This window comes from Schistocerca americana, chromosome 8, assembly GCF_021461395.2.
Source record: "Schistocerca americana isolate TAMUIC-IGC-003095 chromosome 8, iqSchAmer2.1, whole genome shotgun sequence".
NCBI classification, from domain to species: Eukaryota; Metazoa; Arthropoda; class Insecta; order Orthoptera; family Acrididae; genus Schistocerca; species Schistocerca americana.
In genome coordinates, this window is record NC_060126.1 from 213355507 (window position 1) to 213369001 (window position 13495).

General features: G+C 45.5%; 1 protein-coding gene across 2 annotated transcripts in view; it reads left to right on the plus strand.

The window, feature by feature from the left end:
- Positions 1 to 13495, plus strand: part of LOC124544838 (phosphatidylinositol transfer protein alpha isoform) — a 190982-nt gene that overhangs the window by 154775 nt on the left and 22712 nt on the right. The gene's annotated exons all lie outside the window — the stretch shown is intronic.

Here is a 13495-nt window from a genome sequence, read left to right on the forward strand (position 1 = left end):
GTGAATACTTAAGACCACACGGCAATCACATTTATAGACTGACGGAAAAAAAGTGCAAGCAAGGGAGTTGTGCGACATAATCGAAAGTTCGAAGAAGTGTTTCTGCGTTTGAAAGATGTGTGTTGAAATTTTTCGTCAGTCGCATAAGGGTGGCACTAGTAGTGCTAATATAGGGATGCAAATCAAGTTTGCCTTAACACATGCTGTAACGCTCGTGAGCATTAGTTACCTTTGAGGTTGGATATGGGGAGCTGGTTAGCCAGGAATGCCTTTAATGCGACAAAGCCACCTTTATCAACACCTCGCTGAGTTTTAACGAGATCGTGTAATGGGGCTACTAGAAGCTAGGTGTTCCTTCTGCGTTATTGCAGAAAGACTTGACAGAATGTAGCCACTAGACATGATTACTGGCAGCAGTGCTCACAGGAATATACGGTCGCAATAAGACCGGGCTCTGAACAACCACGTCGCACTACCGAGAGGGAAGACATCGTGTTCGGCGTATGGCTCTGGCGCATCGTGCTGCATACGCAGCACCAAATTGAGCAGAAGTTCGCACCACAGTGACACAATGAACTGTTGCAAATAGCTAACTTCAAGGACAGGTCCGAGCCAGACGCCCTGTAACATGTGTTCCACCGATCCCAAACCACCGCCATTTGCGACTTCAGTGGGGGTGGAGCGAGAGCTCATCGGAGGGCAGGGCGGAGGTCTGTTAAGTTTTCTAATAAAAGCTGGTCTTGCCCCGGTGCCAGTGATGGCCGTGTGTTGATAGGAGGCGGCCAGTTGAGAGCCTACAACCTACTGTCTTCGGGCTAGACTGAACCTACACCTGGAGGTACGTTTTGCTGTGCGATTTCGTGTGAGAGCAAGAGTACTCTCGTGGTTATCCCAAGTACCATGACTGCAAATTAGTACGTCAGTCGGATGATGCGACGTGTTGTGCTGCCATTCATGAACATTCCAAGAGGTGTTTTCCAATAGGATAACGCTCACCTACATAAAACTGTTGTAACCCAACATGCTCTACAGAGTGTAGACATGTTGCCTTGGCCTGCTTGATCACCAGAGCTGTGTCCAGCCGAGCACATATGATACAACATCGGACAACTCGATGGTCATCCGCAACCAGCATTAGCCGTCCCTCTACTGATCGACCACGTGCAACACGCATGGAACTCCACGACCCAAACTGACGTACGGCACCTGTACAGCACAATGCATGCATGTGTGCATGCTTGCATTCAACATTCTGGTGGTTACACCGGTTATTAATTTACCAGCATTTCACAGTTGCAATGACTTACCTCCTGCTCACATTAACCTGTGATCTTACAATGTTAATCATTTAAATGTTGTCTACAGTCTGCCCCCGGTAGCTGAATGGTCAGCGCGACGGATTCAGTCCTCTGGGCCCGGGTTCGATTCTCGGCTGGGTCGGGGAATTTTCTCCGCCCAGGGACTGGGTGTTGCGCTGTCATCATCATCCTTTCACCCTCATCTACTGCAGGTCGCCGAAGTGGCGTCAAATTGAAAGACCGGCACCCGGCGAACGGTCTGCCCGACGGGGCGCCCTAGCCATGCGATTAGATAATAATAAAAAAGTCTAGACAAATGTACCCCTCGAATCTCATTACTCTACGTTATTTCATGGTGTTGCGATTTTTTCCGTCAGTGTGCGTGTAGGTTATTGAATTTTATATTTAAATGATATCTATAATCTCGACGCTGAAACCAAGAGGCTTAAGTCTACTTTGATGTACAGATGTACAGCCCAACAAGAACCTTATTTGTGCAAAATCCTGTTGGTATTAGAGCGCGTTAATCTGAAACTAAAATCACTATTAAAACAGACAGCGGTTCTCTTCAGAGCCATGAAGAGGGTAGCTGCTGTGATTGTCGATACATCGGTTTCAGTAGTGATTTTAGTTCTACAATGAGGCGCTCTTATGTCAAGAAAATGTCATTCGGATTGACAGTGGCCTTCCCATTTCAATCAATAGTCTAATTATCCCTAAGAAAATTGTTGTGTGCACTCGTATTTGCAGAGGGTAGGAGGTTTTCGGTGTTAAAAAAGGAGTCTGAAGAGATTTAACAAATTCAAAATGTTCTCCCGGAGCAAAATAACAGTATAACAGTGGCGTTTTAGAGGATGGATATTATGCGTTAGCACTGAATTGTTGGTTATATAAGAATAAATAGGAAGGGGTAGACGCAGCCTAAACGAAATGTCTAGTTTGTTACGGTCAGAGAGGATGGAGAAAATTAGACAGCAGAAATAAGAATGGTATCCGCCAGAAAGTAGAAAGCGAGTTGTCCTCCTTAAGGACGTCCATGTTGCGATAGCCATACGAGAACTGCGGGAAGGGGATTTCAAAAGTGTAAGGGGAAAGGTTGGGTGAGATTTGTCGGAGATAGTGAAGCGAGAAGTCATATCTGGCGATCTCGGAGGCCAAGAACTCAGGGCAGTGTTTTGGGGTCCCGTGGGCCCTATCCAGCGTTGAGCCAGTGTGTCATTGAGCAACCGACAGTGTAGTGGAGCTCCATCCTTTTAAAAAAATGAAGCCTCCTGAAGTTGTGGAAAAAGCCAGCTCTGCAGCGTTTGAAGCTAGCTCAACGCGCGGGATCCCGAGACACAGCCTTGCATTCTTGGCCTCAAAGATCGCCAGATACGACATCATGCGATTTTTTTTTTTTTTTCCCCGTACGGAGATATGCTAATGAACGTGTGTTCATCTCTTGTCTACCTTGTGATATATAAGAAAGCAAGAACAGAATAACAACCCCCATAACTTCTGTAAAAGCAGGTTATTGTGTGAAGTTTATGACGAATTTAGCTATCGCCTAGGTTTTGTTCGTGCCGTTGTTGATGGACACTTACAGCATTTGTAATAGCGTAGCAAAAACTTGTAAGATTTTGTGTTTAGTAATTTCTCATATTTGTAGTAGGTTTTTTATCAGTCAATTTGGAATTTTGAAGTCAAATCATTGTTTCTTAAACACACTGTGCTGTTCGCTGCGGTGTACGAAATAATTTGAAGAGCGGCCGAGGTGAGCGCGTTGTATGTGGGGGGCGGTGTGGGATACCGCCATCAGCACGCGCGGGATGACGTCAGAGGGCACTTCACGCGGCGCGGCGCAGCGCGGATCTGCTATCGCTGACGTCAGCCACGGCCAGGGGGCGGGGACAGCCTGGGATGAGCCCCGACCTGTGCCGGCGCGTTGCCCCTCTGCAGCTGAGCGCCAGCGTGCCGGCCAGGTGTGACGGCGGCGGCGTCAAGGCGCTGGACGAATTCTGGGGCGGCACGGCGCGACTCGGGCCATCGATTTGTGGCCTTATAAGGAAATAGGGTGCGTGGCATCCCCGGAGTACGTGAACCCGAGCCTCAACTTGCCGCTGCACGGCCTATTGATTTAGCGCCCGGCCCGATTTGCCTCTGTCGGTTTTGTCGCCCGTTTATAGACATCTCACTTAATTCAGCTGACGGGAAGGGGCGGAGTGTGGGTATAGAGCTCTTTCTAATCTCGAAGTTAACCCTGTGGAACTTTGCCCCTTATGACTTTTAGACTATTTCTCTGCAGGAAAAATGAACATCTAAATTTCTCTGTGGCCGCTCTGATTCCTCATATTTTATCACAGTGATCATTTCTTTCTTTGTAAGGTGGATGGGAGTCAGTATATTATTTTGGCATTCAGAGGAGAAACGCTTTTGTTGTAATTGCGTGAAAAGATTTCGCCACAATGAAAAACGCTTTTGTTGTAATGATGGCCACCCAACTCACTTACCATATTTGTGACACACACTACTGTACCGCACAGTAATGAAAAGTGAGTTGCCCTCTTTAAACATCTGCGATGTCCACTGTGAATCCTATAGGGTAAGAATTCCATACTGCACACCAGTACTCCAGAAGACAGACGGATGGACAGAATCACTTTGTGTTTCTCTTTCCCACAGAATTTTCTATGTGGTGGTTCCAGTCGGTTTATGTTGTTCGTAGTTCTAACTGGTAAGCATTTAGCTGAAATGACACACATTAAATTTGTGTTATCATCTAACTAAAATATGAAACTTCATAGTACAGCACTCATTTAGTGGACATCACATCTTTCATTGTTAAACTTGAGCTGCCACTTCTTGCAACATGCAGTATTGTCTTCCTAATTTTTATAATGCATTTTGGTCATCTGGTGATTTTACTCCTCAGTAAATCATAGTACCATTTGCAAAAAGATCTGTTCAGATTGCCACCTAACTCATTTATATAAATTGCTCAAAAGAATTAAGGAAGTACTGTTGAATCCTGCCTTGACGTCAAACATGTGTAGTCTAAGAAGCCTGCCTTCTCAGATCATTAGACAACATTCAGATAAATCACATTAATGAGTTTTATTACTAAATGAACAATGACAATACTTAACTTCGTCAATAACACAGAAGTGCCGGAAGCAAAGGGTGATAAGCAGATAAGAAATCTCTTCAGTATATACAGTTCCTGATACAAGTGAAGTAATATATCTACATCTACATCCATACTCCGCAAGCCACGTGACGATGTGTGGCGGAGGGTACCCTGAGTACCTCTATCGGTTCTCCCTTCTATTCCAGTCTCGTATTGTTCGTGGAAAGAAGAATTGTCTGTATGCTTCTATGTGGGCTCTAATCTCTCTGATTTTATCCTCATGGTCTCTTCGCGAGATATACGTAGGAGGGAGCAATATACTGCTTGACTCCTCGGTGCAGGTATGTTCTCGAAACTTTCACAAAAGCCCGTACCGAGCTACTGAGTGTCTCTCCTGCAGAGTCTTCCACTGGAGTTTATCTATCATCTCCGTAACGCTTTCGCAATTACTTTATGATCCTGTAACGAAGTGCGCTGCTCTCCGTTGGATATTCTCTCTCTCTTCTATCAAGCCTATCTGGTACGGATCCCACACTGCTGAGCAGTATTCAAGCAGTGGGCGAACAAGAGTACTGTAACCTACTTCCTTTGTTTTCGGATTGCATTTCCTTAGTATTCTTCCAATGAATCTGTCTGGCATCTGCTTTACCGACGATCAACTTTATATGATCATTTCGTTTTAAATCACTCCTAATGCGTACTCCCAGATAATTTATGGAATTAACTGCTTCCAGTTGCTGACCTGCTATTTTGTAGCTAAATGATAAGGGATCTATCTTTCTATGTTTTTGCACCACATTACACTTGTCTACATTGAGATTCAATTGCCATTCCCTGCACCATGCGTCAATTCGCTGCAGATCCTCCTGCATTTCAGTACAATTTTCCATTGTTACAACCTCTCGATACACCACAGCATTGTCTGCAAAAAGCCTCAGTGAACTTCCGATGTCATCTACAAGGTCATTTATGTATATGGAGAATAGCAACGGTCCTATGACACTCCCCTGCAGCACACCTGAAATCACTCTTACTTCGGAAGACTTCTCTCCATTGAGAATGACATGCTGCATTCTGTTATCTAGGAACTCTTCAATCCAATCACACAATTGGTCTCGTAGTCCATATGCTCTTACTTTGTTCATTAAACGACTGTGAGGAACTGTAGCAAACGCCTTGCGGAAGTCAAGAAACACGGCATCTACCTGTGAACCCGTGTCTATGGCCCTCTGAATCTCGTGGATGAATAGTGCGAGCTGGGTTTCACACGACCGCCTTTTTCGAAACCCATGCTGACTCCTACAGTGTAGATTTCTAGTCTCCAGAAAAGTCATTATACTCGAACATAATACGTGTTCCAAAATTCTACAATTGATAGACGTTAGAGATACAGGTCTATAGTTCCGCACATCTGTTTGACGTCCCTTCTTGAAAATGGGGATGACCTGTGCCCTTTTCCAATCCTGCAAGAAGGGGGCCAAGTTCCTTCGCGTACTCTGTGTAAAATCGAACTGGTATCCCATCAGGTCCAGCGGCCTTTCCTCTTTTGAGCGATTTTAATTGTTTCTCTATCCCTCTGTCATCTATTTCGATATCTACCATTTTGTCATCTGTGCGACAATCTAGAGAAGGAACTACAGTGCAGTCTTCCTCTGTGAAACAGCTTTGGAAAAAGACATTTAGTATTTCGGCCAAGTGAAGTAATATAGGTGACTCATCTATTCAGGCCACTAACCCTGAAGCTTCTGTAGATCTGGGCCACGGCCAGTCGTGTGAAGTGCCTATGTTCTCTTTGCATAGAGGCTGCTGCTGTCACTTTGTCATCCTGGGGAGGGTTCGGTCAGGGTGCAATTGGCGGACGGGTTCTTCACAGCCCTCTCTGCTCTCGTGTTCCCGACTGGTGTGCCGGTGCTTGACTTTATGCCATAACAAATATGACTGTGAGTGTCTGCCCTAAATCCACTAAGCAATAATTGAGGACTGGGTAAGTTACCAGTTTGTATCTTTATCTTTCACAAATTAAGTGCACTACAAAACAGCATTACATCCTCAGTCACTTATATGCAAAGAATTGAAATGACTGACAAGTATCAAAAACATCCCATCATCGTGGATGCTTTTCTCTGGACTTTTGAGAGCTTCTGTAATGTGTATGCCATCTGTGAGCTCTGTACAAGTCTGTCGAGTGAACCCTGTAGTATAAGTTCCCAGCCTTCAGAGAGCCCATGCGTATGCTTGGAGAGTCTGTGGTGGAACAGGACGTCCACAAACACATCTGTCAAGCAGGCCCCACACATACAAGATGGGATTTAGGTCGGGACTCAGCTCTGGCCATTCCATTACCTCAATGTCCAGGCTTTGCAAGACATCCCTGCTGACACTCGCTACATGGCCACTACCAAATGCAGCAGCTGCCACATGGTTCAACAGGATCTGTTTGCTGTAGTGCCTGACAGTAAGGTGACTGTGGACAAGGAGATCCACATGGCTGTCAGCACAGGATCCCCACAATGTAACAGAAACATAGACAACTCTATTTGCTGGACAACATTTGTCAGGTACTGCTCACCACGTACCTCTGCACATGAACACAGCTATCACCTTGCATTGAAGGTATCTTCACTCATCTGTGAATAACGTATTTCGCCAATGAAGTAGCTGTCACTTAGTGTGAGAATGGCAGGTCTGAAGACAAGCTGCAAGATGTCATGTCCAGCAGAGTACTTAAACAGGATGCCTCTGCTTGAACAAGATACCTCTGTTGTAAGGTCCTTTCTTGTAACCTGTTCTTTACAGTCTTATCGGACACAGCGGCTCCTATGGCCCACCTGAGGTCATTTTGCAGTGCTGACAGTATCTGTATGATGCAGAGATAGCCAGACATCAGTCATTACATGTAGTTTTAATACGTCAGCAACCTTGTCCAGCTTATCTTGTGTATTGGCATGCCTCCATGTAGTATGTTCACAACCTGTGGATGACGCCCAGAGTGTCATTTGCATCTGCAGTAACATGACAGAATGTCCATTCTTTTTAGATCAAACTGACTGCCCTTGTGCAACTTATCCTGAGTCAAGATGTCGCATTGCATGTGCTTGGTTTAATACAATGCCCCCCCCCCCCCCCCCTCAATGCGGTTCCGGGCGTTAGAATAGGACCGAGGTATTCCTGCCCACCATAAGAGCCTTGATGTGATGGTCCCCTGTAGGGTTTGACCTCCATTTTTCAAAATTTTCCCGAAGAGTGCCTTACATGGTGCATAGTGTCCATCATGTACTGAGATCTTTCACATCCTCCATCAATATGGATCTTCACTTCCACTCATTCTCCAGCTGTAGGGTGAGGTCACCCTCCTGGGTGAGTTTTCCTCCATCATCTGTGCAGTATCGTTTTCTGTGCTGTCAACGATAATGGACTTCTTAGCTCGTTTGCACCAGACATCCAGCATGGTAGCCGGTCCATTGTGGTGTGGCCACCATGTACCCTGTTGGTTGTAGCCCCCTGACCACCCAGAGATTGCTCTGCTGATGCCTGTGCCATTAAGTCCCCACGTATGCCAAGGAGTAGATGCCCATTACCCTGGGGCATTGGGACTCCCAGCAATTGCCATCCTGTCAGGTGGCCTTTGCTGCTGCTGGGTGGCGCCTGTGGGGAGGGCCCTTGATCGGAGTGGATGCCGTCAGGGCAGATGGCACACCATGAAGCATAGTAAATCATCTCTTGCTGGTGGTTAAACACCAGAAGTCTCTAAGCGATCAAGGTCTAACTTCAGTGTTAAAAAATATGACCCTCCTCAGTTATAAAGGATATTACAAGAACTGTAGCAACAACAACAAAGTGTCTGGTGGAGTTTGCATCTATGTCCTGAACTCAGTATGTAGTGAGCTTGTGCCCCTTCAAACCCCTCTTGAAGCTTTGGCTGGCAGGATAAGAACAATGCAGGAAATAACTGTCTGCAATGTATATCTTCTTCCAGATGACCTGAACATATTGGCTACACTGATTGATCAACTCCCTAGACCTTTCCCACTTCTGGGAGATTTTAATGTGCAATAACTCCTAGTTTGGGTGGCGTCCTGCTTATAGGTGGAGGTAGGAGGTCGAAAATTTACTATCACAACTCGACCTCTGTCTCTTAAATACAGGTTTACAGGTGCCCCCACACTTTCTGTTATGGCACATGGCCTATATTCAGCCATTGATCTCTTGGTTTGAGTCCTGGCCTTCTCCCATATTTCCACTGGAGAGCAAATGATGACCTGTGTGGTAGTGACGACTTCCCCACTTTCCTGTCACTCCTGGCGTCATGCCCACGGATGCCTACCCAGACGGGCTTTAAACAAGGCAGACTGGGAAGTCTTCTCTTCTGCTGCCACCACTGAATCTCCCTCACATGGAGCCATCGATTTTTTTCGTTGAGCGGGTCACTATAGCGATAGTTTCTGTGGCGGAAAATCCGATCCTTTGTCCTTTAGGGTGCCTCCGGCGAAAGACAGTCCCTTGGTGGCCAGCGGAAATCGCTGAGGCAATTAAAGAGTGTCAGCAAGCTCTACAGCAACATAAGTGACACCCTTCCCTAGACCACTTAATAGCCATTAAGCGGCTCTGTGTTCGCGTTCGCCAGCTTATAAAACGACAGAAACAGGAGTGTTGGGAGAGGTACATGTCGACCATTGGGTGCCATATATCACCTTCCCAAGTCTGGATGAAGATCAGATGTCTTTTTGGGCATTAACATTAATGATGTGTTACCTAGTGACGCAAATGCGATTGCCGAGCATTCTGCTTAGCACTATGCTCGAGCCTCTGCGTCAGAGAACTACCCCCCTAGCCTTTCACACCCTCAAATGGCGGATGGAAAGGAAAGTCCTCTTGTTCGCTACACGCCACGCCTATAACACCCCATTTCCAAAGTGGGAGCTCCTCAGTGCCCATGCATATTGCCCCGACACAGCTCCTGGGCCAGATCGAATCCACAGACAATTGATTAAACATCTCTCATCTGACTACAAGCGACATCTCCTCGTCATCTTCAATCGGATCTGGTGGGGTGGTGTCTTTCCATTGCAGTGGTAGAAGAGCACCATCATTCTAGATCTCAAACCTGGTCAAAACCCACTTTATGTTGATAGCTACCGGCCCCCACTGCCTCACCAACTTTCTGTGTAAGCTGCTGGAACATATGGTGCATCAGTGGTTGGGTTGGGTCCTGGAGTAACGTGGCCTACTGGCTCCATGTCAGGGCATCTTCCATCAGGGTCGCTCTATCACTGATAATCTTGTCCCCCTCGAGTGTGCCATCTGAATAGATTTCTCCAGATGCCAACATCTGTTTGCCATCTTTTTTACTTACGTAAAGCATACGACATGACCTGGTGACTTCATATCCTTGCCACATTGTATGAGTGGGGTCTCCGGGGCCCACTCCCAATTTTCATTGAAAGCTTCCTGTCACTCTGTACTTTCCCTGTCCAAGTTGGTGCCTTCCATAGTTTCCCCTGTATTCAGGAGAATGGTGTTCCGCAGGGCTCCATACTGAGTCTCTATTTTTAGTGGCTATTAATGGTCTAGCAGCAGTTGTAGGGCCGTTGGTCTCACCTTCTCTATATGCAGATGACTTCTGCATTTCGTACTGCTCCTCCAGTACTGATGTTGCTGAGCAGCACCTGCAGGGAGCCATTCACAAAGCGCGTTCATAGGCTCTAGACCATGGCTTAAAGTTTTCAGCCACGAAGTCATGTGCCATGCATTTCAGTCGGTGTTGTGCCATTCATCCAGAATCAGAATTTTACCTTAATGACGATCCACTCACTGTACTGGAGAAATATCGATTCTTAGGACTGGTTTTTGACTACCAATTGACTTGGTTACTTCACCTTCGTCAGCTTCAGTGGCAGTGCTGGCAGCACCTCAATGCCCTCTGCTGCCTGAGCAGCACCAACTGGGGTACAGATCGCTCTACACTGCTGCTGCTCTACAGAACTCTTGTTCAATCTCGCATTGACCATGGGAGTCTAGTTTACGTTTCAGCTGCGCTCTCAGCGTTGCATTTACTCGACCCAGTGCACCACTGTGGCATTTGCCTAGCGATGGGACCTTTTAGAACGATTCCGGTGACCAGTGTCCTGCTGGAGGTCGGAGTCCCTCCATTGAAGGTTAGGCATGCACAACTGCTCGCCACTTATGTTGCACACGTCCATAGTTCTTCTGCGCATCTGAATACAGTCTCCTTTTCCCAACCATGGCAGTTCATCTCCTGCTTCAGCCGCTCAGGTCAGGGCTTAAGATTGCAGTTCGCATTCGGTCCCTTTTGTCTGAACTGGAGTTCTTTCTGTTACCACCTCTCCTCGACGTCCATTCACGTACACCTCTGTGGTGGACACCTAGGCTGCAGATTCTTCTGGACCTTTCACATGGCCCTAAGGACTCCGTTAACCCTGCAGCTCTCTGCTATCACTTCCTCTCGATTCTTGACATGTACCGAGACCGTGAAGTGGTTTACACTGATGGCTGATGGTCTCAAATGCTTTCCGTATGTTTGTGGAGGACATTTTGAACAGCACTCCTTGCCATATGGCAGATGGCAGGCTGGCCAAACAGGCTACGTGGAAACTGCTTCTGGAGATGGGCATCTCCGAAACTGACCTACGTTCTGTCATACACCGCATGGTTTTTCGGCTTTGGGAGACCTAATGGCATGACAGTACAAACAACAAACTGAGTGTCATTAAGGAGACTACAAACGTGTGGAAGTCTTCCATGCGGTCCACTCACAGCGAATCAGTTGTCCTCTGCCAGCTCCACATTGGCCATATGTGGCTAACGCATGGTTACCTCTTCCATCACGAGGACCCACCTCAGTGTCACTGTGGCTGACAAATGACAGTCATCGACCTCTTGTTGCACAGCCCACTTTTAGCCGCTCTGCGGCAGACTTTTAACTTTCCCAGCACCCTACCTTCAATATTGGACAACAGTGCCTTAGCAGCAGCTTTCGTTTTCATTTTATTCGTGAGGGTGGGTTTTATCATTTGATCTAAGTTTTAGTGCATGTCCTTTGTCCCTCTGTGACCTCCACCCTAGTGCTTTTAGGGTGGAGGTTTAAATGTGTAACAGAGTGGCTGGCTTCTCACTTTTATTCTCACGGCCAGCCAGCCATGGTAATGGGCTCTCTTTTTTGATATCTGCTACATGTTTCTTGCGTCTCTCTGTGGTTTTCTTGTCCAATTTTGTCCATTTTAGTGTTCCTTGCACTTCTGTCATTCTTTTGGTTTTCTCCTTCCTTCTACCTGTGTTTTGTATGTCTCGATTATTTTGCTCCCACCCTTGTGGAATTATTTTAATCGGAACGAGGGACCAATGACCTAGCAGTTTGGTCCCTCCCTCCCTCTTTTAAACCAACCAACCAATACAATGTCCACGAATAACTGCCACCTGTGTACTTTACTGGAAAATGCTGGGACACAGATATTCACTTTCTTAAGAGCCGCCTAACACTGGAATTCACAATGCAGCCAACAGATGACAGATGATTTTAATTGTTGTACATGGAAGTGCAGATCTCAAGCTATGCAATGAGACTACAGGTACTGCCTGTATCAAAATAGATTTAACACAGTGGACATTGATATATGTATTCCCCTAATAGTTTTGAACAGTGTAGGTTAAGAGTAGAAGAAGATCTTGAACATCTGGGTATCCAAGATATAACTTTGATTCCACTACATGACTTCCCTCAAATTATTACAAACCATCACCTTTCTGACTGAAAGAGACCCTCGGTGTGCCCTTTGTTAATACAGGGATCAAACTAAATATTATGAAAACTTTGATGCAAATGTCAGATTGTTTTTAGGCTTGTGTGTTCTGTACTGGTGTACTAGAACATCTCATATTTCTGATCTACAAAGTGGTGGCAAGTTGTTGGTGCGCTGTTTGTTGGTACATCTTTAGCAATAGCCTCAACTCTACTGGGTTGCCCACAAGTTTTGTAATGGTGCCAGGACAGCATGCAGACTACATGGGAAAACCTGCCCCGGAAAGTTCAATTTTTCTTCCACAGTTGCCGTTATCAGATAGACAATTACCAAACAAAGAATACTGAGCTCAAACTATGTCTAAGAGAACAACATTAATAAACTCATTGCAGCCATAACTGTCTTATGAAATATGGGTGGTGGAGAGTAGTTAGCAGTTGATGCTACATTAACAATAATATCAACAGAGATGAAACAACAGCCTAGAATCTTGGCATTTGCCTAAACCACTTTTGGATGCAATTGTAAACCTACATCTGGATGGTAGAATGAGGATTTGAAATGTGCTCCTCTACAATGGGATTCCAGTGTTGTAACAACTGTGTCACATCATGCAGTCATTTGTGCTACAGCTGCTTTGTCAAATTTTCTGTAAAACCAGTGAATGCAAAACGAGTGTCCCTTGTGACAGTAGTGGTACAACACTGGGAATATCTATCAATGAAATCATGTAATGTAGGATACACACTTGGGGGTCAGAAGTTCCTGACTGTAAATAGTACATTATTATTTTCAAATATAGACATATTTTTGTGGCATGGTTATATCAGCACCCTAAAGAAACCAGTGTTTTCATTCACAATGTTCTTTATTTTTGTATTGTTTGCAACACAGTCACATGAGAATTTCACAATGTTGTAGCCAGTTTCAACCTGCAAGTTGACTAACAGACTAAAGACACATGCTGTATGTGGTATCCATTGCATTATCAACAATAGTCAGTCCAACAGAAACTGCTTTTAGCATGTGCCTAAAGCGTGAAGATGAAAGCTGGCTGGTTCAAACTGGTCACAACATGGTAAATAATATATTTTACTTTCTCCAAATTGAGAATATTTTCATCATTTCTTTGCACATTAATTCAGTGTGCCATTTTTCTGCTCTGTGAAGGAGTGTATTGGCTTTACCAAAGAATATGTTCTCCTCACTTCAATTTAGCATAATTTGTGGACCAAAAGTCAGGTACAGTTTGGCTCAATGATTGTATTAATATTCTTAGACACACAGTGATTTTTATCCTGTAGTCTTCATGTTGGACTAATATTACCATCATG